Source organism: Scleropages formosus, chromosome 6 (assembly GCF_900964775.1).
Source record: "Scleropages formosus chromosome 6, fSclFor1.1, whole genome shotgun sequence".
NCBI classification, from domain to species: Eukaryota; Metazoa; Chordata; class Actinopteri; order Osteoglossiformes; family Osteoglossidae; genus Scleropages; species Scleropages formosus.
In genome coordinates, this window is record NC_041811.1 from 21,107,828 (window position 1) to 21,123,671 (window position 15,844).

Consider the following 15,844-nt stretch of genomic DNA (forward strand, 5'->3'; position numbering starts at 1 on the left):
TCTTCACCCTCTTAACATTTAACACAATCAGCTGGTTATACTTTGCATCCTTTATGTCTTGGACCTATGAATAGGCCCACTAAATGTTCACGTTCTACAAGCACATTTTATATTTAAAATACCCTGAATGTTTGCAGGGTATTTTAAATACTCCTTGCTGTTGTACACATTTACAGTATATGTAGGCTGTTTTATAAAGTGATGTATTTTTCTTAGATCTCTGTATACTATATTGTTTTAGACTTTTATGTTTTTATGATGTCAGCCTGGACCTGTAAGTGAAAGCTGAGCAACAAGTCAACTTGTGTGAGATCCTGAATTACTGCAGAGAATAAACAATACTGTAGTGAAAACATCACGTTACAGCATGAAAATATCATCATAGATGTCCCTCAGACTGGAACCACAGAGGAATCCTCCCACTCAAGCCTTTTTACTTGTTTTCTCCTTTTCCTCTTTGTCACCAGGGCGGGTTGTGAGGATTCCCGCTGCTTTCCCACAAAAGAAGCAATAATACTTTTAAAAACAGACAGAAGGTAGACAGTAATTTAAAACAAAAACACAGAGCTTTCAATGATTTGACCAATTTTGTTTTTTAGAACTAATTTACACAAGTTGCCACTTGCTTTATAACACGATGATGTCGTTGGATGAAAACAAATACTAACTAGTTTATGAAGCAAGTGACAACTTGTGTAAATTAGTTAATAACCAGTAACACACTAACTTGTGTAAATTAGTAACTTGTAACAGTAAGTTGTGAAAATGAGTTAATAACCAGTAGTAATCCACTAACTTGTGTAAATTAATAACTTGTAACAGTAAGTTGTGTAAATGGGTTGATAACCAGTAACCCACTAACTTGTGTAAATGAGTTAATAACAAGGACTGGTCGTCGACCAATCGGATGAAACACAGTACGAGGGAGGATGGAGAGGAGAGCGGAAGGCAGTTCGGCCGAAGCCGAGGAAGCGCTTACTTTCGCGAGGGTCTTCAGCACCTGGTGCGCTCTCCTAGGAGGTAGCCTGGCCTCTGCGCTCCTCCACACCTCTTTCACCACATTCCTCACCACCTTGGTGTCCGTTTATATGCACCCCCCGCCACCCCCCCCCAAGTCAAACACGGTGAACGAGCCCGGACCGAAACGCTTCCCGAACTACACTCCGGCGGGTACAACCACTGAGTGCACGTCACGGACACAGCGCGCGCACAGCTCTTCTCGACAATGAATTCTCACCCAAACACTGCTCTGGAAGTCACAGTAGTCGGGAGAGCCCTTTTGTACCGCGGTATAAACGGGCAATTTGTCACAGCAACGTGCAAGACATGATGCGAGTAAATACCGAAAGTGAAGCTCCGCTCCGCGCGCTGCCGCCGCCGCCGCTGCCGCTCGCTGCTGCTGCTGAGGCGCCTCTCTCTCCACACCCTGCTTCCTTCGCTTCGCCTCGTCGTTGTCAAGCTTCAAAAAGCGACGCGCGAACCGTTCTCCACCGCGCCGGGATTCATGTCCATTGAGACACGTCTAGGTTTTGAAAGTGTGCAATATTTCTGGGCATTTATTCGGCACGGCGGCTGTCTTCGGTGGAGCGCTGACGCGGCGGGCGCCCACACGACACGTGCAGCCCGTTTCCTTTGTTAGTCTGAGGCGAAGCGCCGGGAAGGCTGACAGGCGACACTGCACCATAACCATTTACCACGACATTGAAGAGATGGGCACGTCCACCGCCTCTTTCCTGCATCGGCGCAAATGGTGTTTGTGAGCGCGGTCTGTATTCTGGGCGTTAGAAATACAGGGACGGCGAGTGTAGCTCGCGCCCGCGCTGCCCATCCCTTCCCGCTGCTCCTCCTCCTCCTCCGCCGCTCTCAGAGTTCAGTGTGGAGCTGCGCGCGCCGCTCCCGCTCTCGCCGCGGCAGCGCAGCGCTGTCTCGTGCTCGCCGTCACCCGTTGAGCGCGCCCGCCACACCCATCCGCGGGACAAAAGCGGAGCGACCGCTGTCCCGCCCGCGAAAGCCGCCGTGGTCGGAGTGATCAGAGTCCCGCAGAATTCTCTGGAGCTGGAAAACTTAGCGGGTGAAATTATTAGGTCGCCCGGCCACTGTCTGTGAATTCTTTGGTTAAATGGATAGACAAGCTTTTGTGTACAGCAGCAGGTGGAGAAAAAAGCAAGGACTTCCCCCGCGATTCTAGACTTGACTTGTGTAACCTGAATATTACCAGCTGAGGTCCCAGGAGGGACTCTGCTCCACAAACGCACCGCAGATACAGATAGTTCTGTATTTATTTATTTATTTATTTATTTATTTATTTATTTAAAATTTTCCCTAAATTGAGGATCCTGGTCTCTACACGAAAAATGCTTTGTAAAACACATTTTTATTATGGTGATAAATGAGGACCCCCCCCCAAAAAAAAAAAAAAAAATACGCATTGAAAATATGATGATAAAATTAAATCAGTTTTGGCAGACTTCTTCCATATCTTTACGGCCCTTTTCAAACAGGCTTGTAGTATTTTCTTTTACATGTAGCCTAATACTTACTGAAATACACACACACACACACATTTTCAAAACCGCTTTTCCCATACAGGGTCACGGGGAACCGGAGCCTACCCGGCAACACAGGGCGTAAGGCCGGAGGGGGAGGGGACACACCCAGGACGGGACGCCAGTCCGCCGCAAGGCACCCCAAGCAGGACTCGAACCCCAGACCCACCAGAGAGTAGGACTGCGGTCCAACCCACTGCGCCACCGCACCCCCCCTTACTGAAATATGAATTTCAAAAAAAAATCCTTTAAAGTTAGGCAACGCGTGTCGGTTTCAGCACAACTCTGAAATCTCAGCAGCAGAAGATCTCGTAGATTATTTGGTTTGTTTTGGGACACAGAAGACAAGCTGGAGCAGTTGTTTAAAGTTGTTTCATTGTAATGCAAATGTTCTTGGTTTGAATCTCACTCTCATTCACTCTTCACTGTTTACCTTCATTAGGGACTTGCCCTAAGTCGCTGCACTTGGAATACTCTACTGCATGAAGGAGTTTATCGGGGTCAAAAATAAAGTTGTTGCTGACTGTGGAAAAGGCATCAGCTTCTTATGCAGCATCTTATAACTTTCTTCATGCAAGGTTTGCGAAGGATGTTGTATGTAATAAAGAACAATACAGATTTCTTGGTATAGTTACTGGGGTGGGTGTGGTGGCATGCCAGGTTTGGCCAGTGCCTGCTGTGTGGTGGGTCTGGGGCTTGAGACCTGCGTGGGGTGCCCTGCAATGGACAAGTGTGTACCCTCCCCCCGTGGCCTTGCGACTTGTGTTGCCGGTTCAGGCTCCAGTTCGTCTGGACCATGCGGTTGTTGCTGTTGGTTAGTATAGTTGGTCCTTTTGCTGATCATTTTCTTCAAAACATCTTATAGTGTTAAATCACTGACAATTATATAACTAGGGTATTTAGGGTAAGCACCTTGCTCAAGGGTACTGTAAGGTGGGATTTGAACTTGCAACCTTTGGGTCCCAAGGCAACAGCACTAAACACTATATGACCAGCCCCCTATAGTAAATGGTGACTTTATTGTACTGTAGTAACTATTTTGCTTACATTTCACATGCCAGCAATTGTAAAAAATCAGTAGCACTGAGTAATAATAAAAGAAGTAAAAGTTTTAGCACATCATACATTCAAATGGAACCCTGAAGAATTAAATGTATTTATAACACAGTATTTGGAAATTTTTTTCAGTTCAAAAGTGTTTGTGAGAAACTCACATCCCTTCTTCTGCATTAATAAATTCAAATCAATGACAAGATATTTCTCTTTCTTGATTTTAACACATGTAGCCAGAGGTATACCACTGCGTATGCTATGTAAAACTGAAATCTAACATTTGCTCATCACACCTCTGGCACTTCACAAGGGTGAACGTGTCTCAGACGCTTATTATGTATAAAATTATGTTACTCAACTTCAGCAATTACTATACAATTACATGCTGTGTGTACTGTGCAAGTGAAAGTAATGCGTAATGTTGGTATTCGAACATCCCTCCACTTTACATCATAGGTAATCAAGCTACTTCATGAAAACAACCCAGTTTTCTGCACAAAAGTTCCAAGATGGAAATGAACTTGTGCTCTTGAAGGACATGGCAAGACATTGCCCTTCAAGAGTATTGACGATACAGCTGCAAAGCAGTGACAGACTGTGAATGCAGTGATTTATTGGAGGCAAATACTAAAGGACACCCATATGCCTACCAAGATTTTCTACCAGTTCTGTCACTGTTTCTGTCACTTAGCTGAAGCTATGATGTAGAATGTCACTCTACATCATTGTAATATAATACACTGCTCAAGCAAGGTCCCCAGGTCAAAACAGTATACCATTACAGTAATGCACTGTAAATGTAGCCCATGAATCACTTGGCAGTGGTTTCCTTAGGTGTTTCTCTTTGGACATTTCGGGGGTTCCTCTAAAGCACAACTGTTCAGCTATTACCTATTTTATAAAAAAAACAGGTTACTGATTTTTTATTGGATGGCTGTACTGATCAAAATATCAGTACATCACGTAATGGAATTAATTCCTTCTGTGAAATCATGCCATTGGAGTTCCTCTTGTGAGGGGATCAAATTAGGCCTATAAATATTTCTAACAGGATAAAAAAATATGACAAATTATCCTGGATTAAATGTATGTAGGGGGGTGCGGTGGCGCAGTGGGTTGGACCGCAGTCCTGCTCTCCGGTGGGTCTGGGGTTCAAGTCCCGCTTGGGGTGCCTTGTGGCGGACTGGCGTCCCGTCCTGGGTGTGTCCCCTTCCCCCTCCGGCCTTACGCCCTGTGTTGCCGGGTAGGCTCCGGTTCCCCGTGACCCCGTAAGGGACAAGCAGTTCTGAAAATGTGTGTGTGTGTGTAAATGTATGTAACCTATAAATCATTCAAATACGTATCAGTGATAACAAATATATTTTATAATATTTCTGATGAAAATTATTGCTTCCAGCATATTATTTCACATGCTTCATTAACCACATACACATGGCTCATAAAGTGATCATTTTACAATCATCAAACATTTTACACAACTGAATATCAGCCTACATTTACTGGTGGCTGCCTGCTCTTATTTGGCCAATATATTGTGTATTGTTACTCTGTGTTCTGCTGTTCTCATTGATGATGTTTCTTTCTAACAGTCTAATAGTTTGTGTCACGTCATCTAACGTCTTTGTCCTCAGACTGCACACATTTCAACTATGCTTAAAAATTAGCAAAAAATGTTTGATCCCTGAGGGTCTGGGGTTCGAGTCCTGCTTGGGGTGCCTTGCGACAGACTGGTGTCCCGTCTGGGGTGTACCCCCACCCCCTCTAGGCTTGCGCCCTGTCTTGCTGGGTTAGGCTTCAGTTTGCCGTGATCCCGCTTGGAACAAGTGGTTGTAGACATTGTGTGTGTGTGTGTGTGTGTGTGTGTGTGTTTGATCCCTGCTCTTGCTGTAGTATCCTGGAGCAAGGTACTTACTTCAGTAAAACTTACCCAGCTGCATAGTCAACTAAATCATTTTAATAAGCTTAACATTATAAGTCAAGGGGCTGCTCTCCAGTGGGTCTGGGGTTCAAGTCTCATTTGGGGTGCCTTGTGATGGACTGGCGTCACGTCCTGGGTGTGTCCCCTCCCCCCTCCAGCTGCGCGCCCTATATTGCTGGGTTAGGCTCCGGCTCACTACGACCCCGCTTAGCGCAAGCGGCTTCAGAGAGTGTGTGTGTGTGTTATAAGTCAAAAGCATTAGCTAAAAGTATTATTATTAGTACAACCACAATAAAATTGAATGTTACTTCAGTTGTGATATTACCCACACACATATTGTCTGAAACCGCTTGTCCCCAATGGGGTCGCAGCCAACCGAAGCCCAACCCAGCAACACAGGGTACAGGGGACACACCCAGGACGGGACACCAGTCTGACGCAAGGCACCCCAACCAGGACTCGAACCCCAGACTCTCTGGGGACCAGAACCCGGTCAAACCTGCTGCGGAACCATGCCCACCTTGTTCTGATATTGCACACGCGCACACATACGCACTGTCTGAACCGCTTGTCCCATACAGGGTCACGGGGAGCCGGAGCCTAACCCGGCAACACAGGGCGGAAAGCTGGAGGGGGAGGGGACACACCCTGGACGAGATGCCAGTCCATCGCAAGGCACCCCAAGCAAGACTCGAACCCTAGACCCACCGGAGAGCAGAACCCGGTCAAATCTGCTGCGGCACCGTGCCCCCCTTGTTGTGATATTGTATATACTGTATTTATGCTTTCAGAAAGTGTTCTGATTGGTAGGAATTTCAGTGTTATAGGAAATTGGTAGTAATACAGAGTCACAGACACTGTAGGCACAGTGAAATACCGGATATGGATTAATAATGACTGCATAACTGGGCAAAAATACTGTTGTACTGCATAAGAAGCCCATTGTATGGAAAAAAGGCTCTAACTATACAAACCATTGTAGCGGGTTTGTCTTGTACGAGAGCTCAGTAATGAATGCTGAGTGCATTTAATTCCCCACGGTATGCTTTCATCACACCCTGTCTACACTCATTTAAACACTTCAGCTATTTTCACTGAAGCACCACAAGTTAAGTAGACTCGGTCTTACAGACATAACTGTGATCAGACGTTTGTTTGTAATTTGTTTTGCTTATTGCTGCAAAGTCATTTTTAGGACTGGTAACTTAAGTCACGTTGAATAAAAGACTAAGGTTACACATCCAGGCATTTATTAGGTTTTTTATTCATTTCAAGCTACATTGAAATTGTAACAAATGTAAAATATCTGAAAAAAAAGTTGTCTCCACAAACTCCTATTCAATCCAAATTGTTGATCAATTCGTTGCATAAATGTGCGGTGTTCAGCCTCTTGTTATTGATTAGCAACACTCACAAGCAGAAAACACCAGATGTAACACAGCGGAAGCAAGCTGCCTATCCGGTTTGCGTGTATGTTGCCGACCCGCATTGGAACAGCACATAAATACAAGTTATATTTGTCCTGCTACCGGAAGAAATTTAAGAAAATACCCAAAAATGCAATTAAAAATGAATAAACTGGAAAATGTTCTCATCTTTGAAAATGTGTAAACTACCTGTTGGCAATGTGAGCAAGCAGTGTACCCTTCAAAGAGGGCAAGGCATGGCCTGACATGTCCCATGTATTTAAAAGTGTTCCTCAACATGAGCCTGAAGCGTTCCCATGTTATACATCGCTGAGAGAGCAATTTATTCCAAAGTGTCACGCACAGCATTTTCTCAGTCAGGCTTCAGCCAACACTATTGATGTTGACCCAAACAAAAGGGAAACGCAACGTAATGAAGGCTTGAATACACTCGTGCCCAGGCCACCCTTGTGACAGCGGCAAAGTGCTGATTGGAGTATCGGAAAGCCCTACGTAGGCTGATTCAAACAAAATGTGGGTGCCAGTGAAAGGGGCTTGTTAACTCCCCCCAGATTGATTTCACTCTGCAATCTGTGTGTCACCAAACACTGACCTGTCCACAGTAACAATGCTCTTTTTCTGCAACCCAAATCCTCTCCATTCTTCTGCCTGATCTGTCTCGACAAAGTCCCGTTAGAGAACTGCCAAGGGATCTTAGACAATATGTGTCTGACATATGTGCTCCATGTGGCCTTGTTCTTTCTTTGACTGTCTTGGCTCAATTTGTCACGTTTTTCTCCACTTTGTCACAGTCTAATTAATATCGTGGTGCAGTGTTTCGTTTTGATCTATAATCTGATGCAACTCAACATTTGTTGAAAGGTTTAACAGTTGGAGTCGGAACCAAGCAGCCGAATATTGTCAATTAAGAGTCAGTTTGGTGCAGGCCAGAAGGATCAGTACCAGTCGTTGTCTAGACAGCTTGACCTCGGCAGGTACAAACAAATTTAACACCCCATGCTGAGCCCTATCCTTAATCCTGCCTGCTGTCAACATTTTCAATTTGCAGGAAGTCTCATCTCGAGGGTCGTTATTTTCTAAACCAAGCCTGCTATCAAGAACTGTTATACGTTGTTAAAAGATGCTCCCGGTTTCTTGTGCGCAAATTTCCGGCCACACTTTGGGGTGACCATGGAAACAGTGGAAAATGTGACTGTAATACTTATATTATCTCATGGAAGGTTTTATTCTTAACATTTTCTTGTGTACTTTCCAGCCACAGAAAGCCCTGCCACCAACTGTAAAAAAATCTGGAATATATGGACACCCTTCTGGAAGTTATTATAATGTGCTTCGTGGTCATTCCAGTGATCAGTGGCAACGTTTTGACCCTGAGCCCTCACTCTATCTACGTGGACGTATTTGCAATTTCCTGGTGTACTGCCTCTATTAGTATGCTGTTGTGACCCTGTGCTATTTATAAGCCAAATAAATAAATAAAGCTGTGCCCTAGAGTGACACCAATGCCTTTGAATTTAGCTTGTGTTACACAACACACACACACACACACACACACACACACACATTTTCAGAACCGCTTGTCCCATATGGGGTCACGGGGGACCGGAGCCTACCCGGTAACACAGGGCGTAAGGCCGGAAGGGGAGGGAGACACACCCAAGACGGGACGCCAGTCTGCCGCAAGGCACCCCAAGCGGGACTCGAACCCCAGACCCACCAGAGAGCAGGACTGTGGCCCAACCCACTGCACCACCGTGCCCCCTTTGTTACACAACAGTCCTTCATAAATTAACAGCGATTTGTAGTATTGTTACGCTTCAGTCTTGATTTTTAACGCTTTAATTGCATTTTGGCTTCGCATGTACAATGGGACAGGGGTCCAACAACTTGTTAGGTGCTGGGGTATCAAAGAATGAATGGCGAAAGTGCTACTATTTGGACTCATCCTCAAAAACAAACACATACCATCTGAAACCACTTCTCCCATGCAGGGTCGCGGGGAGCCAGAGCCTAACCTGGCAAAACAGGGCGTAAGGCTGCGGGGGGGAGGGGACACACCCTGGATGGGACGCCAGTCCATCACAAGGCACCCCAAGCAGGACTCGAACCCCAGACCCACCAAAGAGCAGGACCTGGTCCAAACCACTGCACGACTGATCCCCCACTTCCTTAAAAACTGAGGGATCAAATTTGTCTCGCTTGAACCTTGGGGGGGGCATGTTTCCCCACCTATTTAATGAATGAAGCATCAGGAATAGGAATACTGTGTTTAAAGACAGTAATGATGACTGCTCTGTGATGGAAATGGGGATTGTTAGGAATGTATGTTCAGTATGTTCATTATGTTCATTATTAGCAGGAAACTTGTTAAAAAATATCTCCTTTTGTTACCCCGCCCCCGCTTCTCGCAAGCTATGACCAGAGCTATGACTGGTCATTTAGAATATTTACGTGATTACATGCCAGTTGCACATGTACCTAATCATAATAAGGATACCGTGGCCCTATTTATCGGTGTTGTGTGTTATTGCCCTGCACAAGCACTGAGGCAGTCTGGCAGAAAAGGGCCCTTAGCGTTTCCATCAGACATAGCTACGCGCCTCTCTGTGTGTCTTGGCACAGCTTCCTGGCTCTCGCTCTCTCGCCTTCTTTCTTTGGAAAGGATCTGAAGCAGTGAGACGCAAGCTGTGCAAGCGACACCCCCGCTGCTCCTCGCGGCACACCTCGGGAAGGCACGGTGGCTCTCACAGCCTCTAGAAACGCAGTCACTCACCTGCCTTTCCAAATCCGCTCAGCTGGTCTTTACCCCTTACCCTCCTGGTTCAAGGAATGATCAGAATGAGGAGCTTAACCAGAAACCACCCCACTGCCCTTCCTGACTAAATCCTGACCTTGACAAAAACCATTGAAATGTCATCTCGCTCCAGAGTACAGTTTTGTGCTACTGATATGATAGCATCAAAAAACTGAATAAATAGAATTTGTGAACAGGCTGAGATTTACCCTTTTATCCTTTATTTGGCATTCAATGTGTAACGATGGTTTAGGTACCGGTCATGGTCAAGTGGCTTCTAGTACCCACATTGAAAACCACTCTTTCAGCATTACCCTTGAGGAAGGTGCTTACTCTAAATTGCCCCAGTAAAAATGACAAAGCTCTGTAAATGGGTAAATGATGGTAATCTGCTCAGTATGTAACACCAACGCTGTAAGTCACTTTGGAGAAAAGGGTGCCAGTTAATGGAATAAACATTTATAACAGAAGAAGCTGGAGAAATGCTGGTGCAGCAAGTATTGCTGTTGCCTCACAGCACCCGGATGGTGCAAGAGAACGTGGATTCAACCTCCACTCAGGGTAGAGCTTACACGTTCTCCCTCCGTTTGCATAGGTTTTCTTCCACAGCCATGCAGTTCAGGTGGATTGGCGACTGTGTGAGTGGCTACCCTGTGATGACCTGGTATTGTCTCTAGGATGTAACCCCCCCAGCCTTGTGCTCAATATTTCTGGGATATGCTCTGGATCATTGTGAACCTGATCAGGAGAAGAGGTTATTGAAATTGTAAGGGTGGATGGATGGATGGATGGATGGATGGAAATAAAAATAATTGTAGAGACACATGACAAGTCAGGAGAGTGCTTGTTCTGAAGTATGAAAAAGTGAACAACTTTCCCAAAGTGGAGAGGTTACCGAAGGAAGGAAATCAAAATGCTGACGCAATCTTAAAGAAATGCCAAATTTTATAACGACTGTTTCATAGCAAGAACAACTGAGCCTAACACTACTGCGCGTGTTTGCAAGGTTTACTGTGATAAGCCTCCTTACTGCTCATGTGTTGAACTCCACAGGTGTGGGCAGCACAACTCGGTTACCCATATTCCTCCTCTCTTCTTCCTTCCGCTAGCTGTACCCCCCCCCCACCCGTTCTTTCTGTTTTGTGACCACTTTGCAACAAGCAAATGTTGCTAAACATGCTGAAAATATGCAGTGGTTATAGATACAGAGGTTATCATTTCAATTTAATCTTATTAAGGGAGTTTTAAGTGGTACTGAGTGCTGAGGTTCCTTTTCAGTAAAATACCCATGAGGCCTCTATGACATTCATAAAGCCTGGAAAACGCCTTTACTAATTTTGTTTGTCTTTTCTTCTAATTTTGTTCTAAAATGTACAATGTTGTAACATATGCCTAAATTTGTGTCTGTAAATGATCACAACCCTCCCTAGCACACATGGAGGGAATTTGATCATGACCATGATGATGACAATGACATATATGGAACAATGGCAAAAATTTATTGTGACATACAGCAAAGTCTGAGAAACATTTCATGGTGAAGCAAATGTTACTTATGAATATAAACATTCTCCGGGTATAATTTTAAAAGAGAAAATATGTTAATGTAAATGACTACTAGAGTCCATGCTTCTAATAATGGCTGGGACACAGAGATGCTGTCAATTCATTCAGTTCGGTGTGGAATGCTGATCTCCAGGACACTGCTGTCAATGAGGACAAAAAGGTACCCTCAGAAATATGCAGATGGATCGAGAAATATTTTTGCCTGTCGCTATTTACACTCTACATCAACATACCAATTATACTGACAAACATGACCAAGAGAGCTCCAGTACTGAAACAAATTGCTAAGCAACCCAGTTATTCTGAAGCAGATGGCTGAGTATTCATGTTTATTTAACAGTGAAGCACTTAGGCAGAAATCCCCTTATTCCTCAATGACACTATTGTTGCGTCACTGGGAATTTTTATGCAAGACTGCTGTATCTTGTCTTCATCCAGGACTTAGAGTGTCCGCAATCAGAATAAATACCATCGAATCCAGACGAAGTCACCGCCCAGCTTCCTTCATCCGTTTAATGCATCTTTCGTTCTTGCCCAATCTTTTCCCGTCAATTTTCCCACCCTTGTTCTCCTCCTTCTTTGTTTCCCTTTTGATTTCAGTCAAAAGCACAGTTAGCTTCTCGTCTAGACTACATTTCTCAACTGCACCATTGAATTACAGTGTTCAACAGAATTTCAATGCATTTAAAAGCTAAAAGCTGTGATGGTTTTGGCAAATGGACCCTTGATGCAGTTATACATGAAAAGAATGTCAATACTTGTGTCATATTTGTTATTCCTTTCCTTAGCTGATGACTTCATGTGCTGTAGTAAGTGTGGTATAGCTCGTATAGTCCCAACAAAGGCAGGCCTGCAAAGCTGTTGCATTAAATTCAGCACAAATGTGGTTAAGGCAATGTTAAATGCAGATATACTTTATTCATAGAGCATCTGGAGAAAAACAGCCACCAAAACCCAATGAATCATCAGTGCAATATTGCATGAGAAACATCGCTGTTGGGGTGGCCAGCGCTTCAAGCTCTTTTGAGCTCATTCATGTCAAAATCTGCACAATCAAGTGTCAGGAACTGACCAGGAGAATTTAGCTGATACTATATTTAAACCAAAACGTGATTTTCTTCTGCTGCTACGGATGAGAAAGTGTTCTGGATTGCTGTTAGCCCCTAACTTGCGAAGCTTCCTCTTACCTATAAGGTAAATTATATGGTTGGCATAAGATTGATTTTCTCATCAAGATACCAGTATTTTCCTAATCCATCCAATTTCCATGTCAAATTTCTTTTCCTGGGATTGAACAAGTTTCTAGTAATACTATAAAACCTATATTTAACATCGTCATAATAGCTTCTGGAACCTTACAATAAATATTACAACAGCAATCAGAACGTCCTCTGTGTTTCATGCTACAAGACGTTTCTTTCATTTATAGTGAAATGAACTTTAGTTGGAATTGTAAATGAAACCTGTTGGAAGTGAAGCCAGCCTTTCATTCACAAAACCGAAAGGGAGAGATCTATTTCCATTTCCTTTATAAATAAAATATGTCTGTCTGTCTGCTAGGTTTTGTGAATGGGGATGTCACTGAATTGTTGGCACTGAAGACTAAAAAAAAAAAATCTAATAACGAAAGATCTTGAGCAGCAGAAAATGGCTGGATTTTGAAAGAGACAAAGAAAAAGCCTTTGAAATATAACCAGTGTTAAATTCCAACACGGTGCGTGTTGTGCTGCAGTGAAAAAGTCATTCCGACCCTGGAAAAAATTGCTTTGCACGGGTTTCTGTGTTTATAAAGCTCTCTTGCAAATAAATTGAAGTACGACCATAAACAAAGGGAATATTACAAGTTAGATTTATCTGTGAACTTTCCAGATAGCAGGTTTGCCAGCCGTATGATCACATCGACAGAACGGAAAGACAGGAAGCAGAGAAGAAACTTTCAAACCACACAGCATTAATGCATCTTTTCCAAGCACAGGAAGGGATCACTAATTCAAGTTTTCAAATATTTCAAAATCGAGGCAGTCTGAAATCAAACATGTTGCTGTGTTTTCAGTAACCACTTCAGGATGAGCTGTAAAGACAGAACTTAACCCATGTACAAACAAGTGTTTTCCTGCTTAAAAATGATCACTGATTTAAGAGCTTATGATGATAAAACAAGAAGACCTGCAAATGGAACACCCTGTTGGATTTACACACACACACACACACACACACATTGTCTGAAACCACTTGTCCCATATGGGGTCACGGCAAACCGGAGCTTAACCCTTCAACACAGGGCGAAAGGCTGGAGGGGGAGGGGACACACCCAAGACGGGATGCCAGTCTGCCGCAAGGCACCCCAAGCGGGACTCGAACCCCAGACCCACCGGAGAGCAGGACCTGGTCAAGCCACCGCGCCCCCCCCCCACGTTGGATTTAGGATCTTACAATTATAAAACACAAATAAACGGAACACCTTGTTGGATAATAGGTTAACAGTTGTACATCACTCCTCCGTGAACCGCCACCTTATCGTGGTGGAGGGGTTTGAGTGCCTGAATGAGTCCAGGAGCTATGTTGTCTGGGGCTACATGCCCCTGGTCTCCCATGGCAGACAGGTCCTGGATGACAGACGAGACAAAGCGCGGTTCAAAAACCCCTTATGAAGGAAAAAGCAAGGCGTCCGTTTACCCCGCCCGGTATGGGGTCACCGGGGCCCCACCCTGGAGCCAGGCCTGGGGGGGGGGCTCGCATGCGAGCGCCTGGTGGCCAGGTCTATGCCCACGGGGCCTGGCCGGGCTCAGCCCGAAGCCATAACGTGGAGCCGCTCTTCGGTGGGCTCACCACCTGCCGGAGAAACCGTAAGGGGCCGGTGCATTGTGAGTTGGGCGGTGGTCGGGGCCGAGTGCCCGGCCGACCCAAACCTCGGGCGCCAACTCTGGTTTTTGGGACTTGGAATGTCACCTCACTGGCGGGGAAGGAGCCTGAGCTGGTGCGGGAAGTTGAGAGATACCGTCTAGATATAGTCGGGCTCACTTCCACTCACAGCTTGGGTTCTGGAACCACTCTACTCGATCGAGGGTGGACTCTCCACTATTCTGGCGTTGCCCAAGGTGAGAGGCGGCGGGCTGGTGTGGGCTTATTAATAGCCCCCCAGTTCAGCCGCCATGTGTTGGAGTCTACCCCGGTGAATGAGAGGGTCATCTCCCTACGCCTTCGGGTCAGGGAACGGTCTCTCACTGTCGTTTGTGCTTATGCGCCTAGCGGCAGTGTAGAGTACCCGGCCTTTTTAGAGTCCTTGGGGGGCGTGCTGGAAAGCGCTCCCACTGGGGACTCTGTCGTTCTACTGGGGGACTTTAACGCCCACGTGGGCAGCGACAGTGATACCTGGAGGGGCGTGATTGGGAGGAACGGCCTCCCTGATCTGAACCCGAGTGGTGAGTTGTTATTGGATTTCTGTGCTAGTCGCGGTTTATCCATAACGAACACCATGTTCATGCATAAGGGTGTCCACCAGTGCACTTGGCACCAGGACACCCTAGGTCGGAGGTCGATGATCGACTTTGTAGTCGTTTCTTCTGACCTTCGGCCATATGTCTTGGACACTCGGGTGAAGAGAGGGGCTGAGCTGTCAACTGATCACCACCTGGTGGTGAGTTGGATTCGATGGCGGGGGAAAAAGCTGGATAGACCTGGCAGGCCCAAACGCATAGTGAGGGTCTGTTGGGAACGTTTGGCGGAGGCCCCTGTCAGAGAGGTCTTCAACTCCCACCTCCGACAGAGCTTCAACCAGGTCCCGAGGGAGGTGGGGGACATTGAGTCCGAATGGACTATGTTCCGCTCCTCCATTGTCGGTGCGGCGGTGCGGAGCTGCGGCCATAAGGTCTCCGGTGCCTGTCGCGGCGGCAATCCCCGAACACGGTGGTGGACACCGGAAGTAAGGGATGCCGTCAAGCTGAAGAAGGAGTTCTATCGGGCCTGGCTGGCTCATGGGACTCCTGAAGCAGCTGACAGGTACCGACGGGCCAAACGGAGCGCGGCTCTGGCAGTCGCCGCGGCAAAAACTCGGGCTTGGGAGGAGTTCGGTGAGGCCATGGAGGAAGACTTTCGATCGGCCTCAAAGAGATTCTGGCAAACCGTCCGGCGACTCAGAGGGGGGAAGCGGTGTTCCACGAACACTGTTTACAGTGGAAGTGGTGCGCTGCTGACCTCAGCTGAGGATGTTCTCGGGCGGTGGAAGGAGTACTTTGAGGATCTCCTCAATCCCTCCGACACGCCTTCCGTAGAGGAAGCTGAGGCTGGGGACTCGGAGGGGGACTCGTCCATTACCCTGGCTGAAGTTGCTGAGGTAGTCAAAAAACTCCTCGGTGGCAAGGCTCCGGGGGTGGATGAGATCTGCCCCGAGTTTCTCAAGTCTCTGGATGTTGTGGGGCTGTCTTGGCTGACACGCCTCTGCAGCATCGCGTGGAGTTCGGGAACGGTGCCCCTGGACTGGCAGACCGGGGTGGTGGTCCCTCTTTTTAAGAAGGGGGACCGGAGATTGTGTTCCAACTAC

At 46.1% G+C, this 15,844-nt stretch overlaps 1 protein-coding gene across 1 annotated transcript in view; it reads right to left on the reverse strand.

Moving 5' to 3' along the window:
* Positions 1 to 1,373, reverse strand: part of LOC108925057 (rho-related BTB domain-containing protein 1-like) — a 41,259-nt gene extending 39,886 nt beyond the window's left edge. The window contains exon 1 of the mRNA XM_018736769.2: positions 1,344 to 1,373. The gene's annotated coding sequence lies outside the window, so the exon portion shown is untranslated. The remainder of the gene's footprint in view (positions 1 to 1,343) is intronic.
* Between the last annotated feature and the right edge of the window lie 14,471 nt (positions 1,374 to 15,844).